This window comes from Osmerus mordax, chromosome 9, assembly GCF_038355195.1.
Source record: "Osmerus mordax isolate fOsmMor3 chromosome 9, fOsmMor3.pri, whole genome shotgun sequence".
Classification (NCBI taxonomy): Eukaryota; Metazoa; Chordata; class Actinopteri; order Osmeriformes; family Osmeridae; genus Osmerus; species Osmerus mordax.
Window position 1 is genome coordinate 10,579,298 of NC_090058.1, and position 4,316 is coordinate 10,583,613.

Consider the following 4,316-nt stretch of genomic DNA (forward strand, 5'->3'; position numbering starts at 1 on the left):
GGGCGCCTGCACACACGTACACACACAAATGCATGCTCACACACTTGTACACCTACACACACACACAGTGCCACCTGCTACAGGGCCGCCCGTTGTTTTATGACCCTCAATTCCACCTGCACACTATCGCTAGCTGGCCGACTTTCTCTCTCTCTCTTTAACTGAGGGCTGAGTCATAGCAGGAACGGCAGTGAGGCCCCACACACTTCCTCCTCCACACTCATTAGCTTTCGCTTTCAAGGGACCTAGATCATTTACAAAGTGTACTCCAAACCACATTAAAACAAACTAGAATGAAAGGCATTTTGCTCATATTAGATACACAATTTAAGGTATATTTCATTTCCAGTCGTTTGATGTTGGTAGTTCAGCCGCCCAGTGAGCCCGTCTGCGTGCAGTACGGTCGAGCTTTAAGGATTTCTACTGTACCATTATGAATCTAAACCCAAAACCTAATTACATTTTGACGATTATTTCAACTTCAACGCTGGCACAAAATGTTCGCAGGGGGAAGAGAGAATCACATTGGTTGAGTGTGTTTGCGAGTGCTGTGTGTGCGGCATAGACCCACTTCATCGTGTTATAATCCCTAAAGCAAACCAAGATTTGTCAAAAAAGGTCTCTCTCTCTCCAATTAAAATAGCTCACTGTTTGTTGTCCGCCTTCAAAACCCCACTACAGATTGTACAGTACAGTGTGTGCTAGATTGGCCTCCTCTGCGACCCTGCCAGTGGAAGGCTGGCCAGGCAGAGAACGATGGCAGGGCACAGCAGGGCTTAGCCTAGTACCTACCACAGAGGACACAGGCCTACACCCGGCCAGTGACGCTCTCTATTGGCCTGAGCTGAGTGATAATGAAACACACACACACACACACACACATACTTCTATGAATAGAGGCAGTGAAACCTGAGATTCCTCAACCAAACCACTCCAGAGATGCTTGAGATTACTGCCATTATAAACAATGTGTTTACGGTAACAAGGAGGAACTACAGTGTGACAACAGAAGTTGTTTTGTGAAAAGCAATGACATTTATATTCTAAAATGTATCAAAAGATCTCCCAGGGCCTTACGCCTCCACTACTAATGACAGTTGGCGGCAGACTCGACGTTTTTTGCGATAAATTATGAATTAATTTTATTCAATGACCTGCCGCTGCTCCCCAGCCCCTCCCTTTCCTGTTGCCGGGTTACTGTAGATATTAGAACCCACAGCAGAACCGTCCATCTGACCCTCAAGCCCATCAGCTGTCAGTCTCTTATCAGGCTCCAGAGTGATGGTGTGTGGGTCTGGCCTGCCCTCAGAGCCCCCTGAAAGGTCACTAATTACCTGTCATCCCATCTGACAGGCAGACCCGATGACCCACGAGGACCCTGAGCGACAAAGCCAGGAGTTGTCCGTCCACATGCCTGGCTGAAAACTCCACCAAGGCCAACCCAGACTCATCCATATAGACCGTCTGTTCGTCTCTGTGGCTGGTCAGCAGCAATGTCAATATCCTGTTCGACCAGACAGAAACTAATATGGGTTGTGTAGACAGGATCTAGGATGGTTGTTCAAAGTCTATTTTGGCCTCTGCTGTAAGGACACTCCTCTTGGTGGCCTCTGTCTGTTGATCCAGTGATATACCAGAGGATATGAGCGCAGGACGCCTAGATTAAATGTAAGGCCTCAAAGTCACTGTTATATTTATCACATTGACGCACAGAGGGCTTCGGATGACATTGGCTCACCTGCCACTATGGGCTCCAGCGGGGGGGGGGGGGAGCGTGAGGGAGGTGTGTGTGAGAGAGAGACAGAGGAAAACAGAGAGAAAGAGAGAGAGTGTGTTTACAGTACAATAAGGGAGAGAAAATGTGTGTGTGTGTGTGTGTGGGGGGGGGGGGGACACAGAGGGGAGAGCACTACAGACAACAGGGTGGACAACACATTCACGTTTGTTAAACCAGCCTTGCTCAGACAGGATGGAGAATGCTGAAAGGGCACGACATCAGTCTCCCCGGTGATGAGTTTGTTCATGTGTTTATCTCCTAGTTCAAACAGTCCTTAGCGTCGTTGGTTGGCGGAGGTGAGAGCTACAACCCAAGTGTGAGAACGTTTCAGTGTGTGCACAGTCTGCTTGGGCTTCCTGGTGTTGTTGGCTCTCTACCCATATACAATTCCCTGTGTGCTTTGAAAGTCCTAGCTGAGGGGCAAATACATCGTTTGAGCTGGCTCTCTTTTATCTGTCTGTTTTGACAGGATCAGAGAGGAGGACATATAACTCCTGGCACTCCTCGAAACTCTTCCTGAGTTGTCAGATGAAGCCCAGGCTTCCGTTACGATCCGGCCAGCCTCGTGTCCTCCAACACAACAGACAACACTATCTATTCCTGGACCATCTTCTGCACTTACTATATGGACTGTTTGTACATGGCACTTGGATAGAATCGTCTGCCAAACAAAACGTGTTAAAAATGGGTGTGTAAATTACAAACCAGTATGGGTCCCTTCTGACAGGAGCCAGACAGTATTTAAAGTGTAGTGTGTCTCAGCCTCAACAACTGTCAGCACTTAACCCTTGACGCTTCTCCAACGCACGGACCTCTGTCAAAACAGCCACCAGCCAATCACGTCTCTGAACATGGCGCTTGGGAAGAGGCTGGGCAGCCTATGTAGTCCACTAGACCCTGCCTCACCTTATCTGTTCTGAGCTGCCTGTTGTTTTAGCTGCAATGCAGTCGTCCTGCGCGCACACACACACACACACACCTGCACACACACGGCCATGCCACTGGGGAGAGAGGAGGAGAAGCAGATCGAAGTGGTGTCAACTGGAAATGCTGTAGAAGAAAGAAAGAAAGGGACACACATAAATAGAAAATTAATGCAGAAACTCAATTAAGTGGCTGCCTCCTGCAAGGTGATGTGATCTCCTCCTCCAGCCTCATTCATCCCCAGCTCTATTAGGCCAGCTTCATTACAGGGACAGGAAGCTAGGTGTGATGATTAGTGGGAGCGTCCATTAAATAGACCGGACCTCCGGAGGCAGATGTCAGCAGTGCTGCACTGATCAGCCTCAATTAGGCTCCACTAATTAGACCAGTCCCGGACACTTTCCATTTCGCTTGGCTAACACCTCGGGAACGGACTTTGCGACGATTTGCAGTGACACCTGTTTGAGGCGTGGAGGCGGGAGGGGGTGGGAGTGGGGGGGGGGGCGATTAGAAGACCTGTCATTGTGAGAGGTCTGATCTGTTAATCCACAAGTGGGCCACCGGGTGGGGGGGGGGGTGGCGAGATGAGGGGAGGGAGGTACAGAGAGGCCGGGGAAAATAATGATAAACAAACAGTCAAAGAATAAACAGACAGATGGGGACGAGGGGCAAAAGTGAATGAATAAGAGGCCGCATTTGTGTGAGATTAGCTGAGAGAGAGATACTGAATGAGAGAAAGAGTGAGAGAGAGAGAGAAAGAGAGAGTGTCCTGTTTTCCAGCTGCCAACCGGGTTGAACAAACAGAGGCCAGTGAGAGATGATGACATGAGGGCGTGTCCTCCTGACCCACTTTTCCCAGCATCCTTCGAGACAGCTCCTGCCTGGCCCTAATCCCCTTTCCTAGACTGTCACATTTCCTTCACTCCTGCCCCTTTCCCCTCCTTACTCTTCGCCCCCCACAGAAAGATGTTTTTTGTTGGGGTGGGGGCGGGGGTGCAGTGCATATGGACAGTGTGCGGCACATGCACTGTGCTAACGGCGGAATTTGAACGACTTATTACAGGACAGAATACAAATGGAGAAAATGAGAAAGAGGATAATAAGAAAGATTCATTGCAAGGAAGAGATACTGAGAAAAGGTAAAAGGTAGTAAGGGGAAAAGGGTGAGAGAAAAAGAGTGAGGGAGCAGTCCAGCAAGCAGAATGAAACAAGTGTCTTTAGTTTTAGGGAGTCAGGTGACTGAGCGGTGAGGGAGTCGGGCTAGTAATCCGAAGGTTGCCAGTTCGATTCCCGGTCATGCCAACTGACATTGTGTCCTTGGGCAAGGCACTTCACCCTACTTGCCTCGGGGGAATGTCCCTGTACTTACTGTAAGTCGCTCTGGATAAGAGCGTCTGCTAAATGACTAAATGTAAATGTAGTTGAGTGCAGTAATAATGCTGGAAAAAGGACCATAGGAAAGATGTGAGGAACACACGGCTTATCTCTGAATGTGATTAAACTGTGGGACGCCTAATGTTTAACCTACATAACGTATCTCTAGTGATTCCACTGCTAGTCCCTCTTATCTGCTAATAGAGCCCTATAATCCCAAATACACGCACAAACTGCCCTG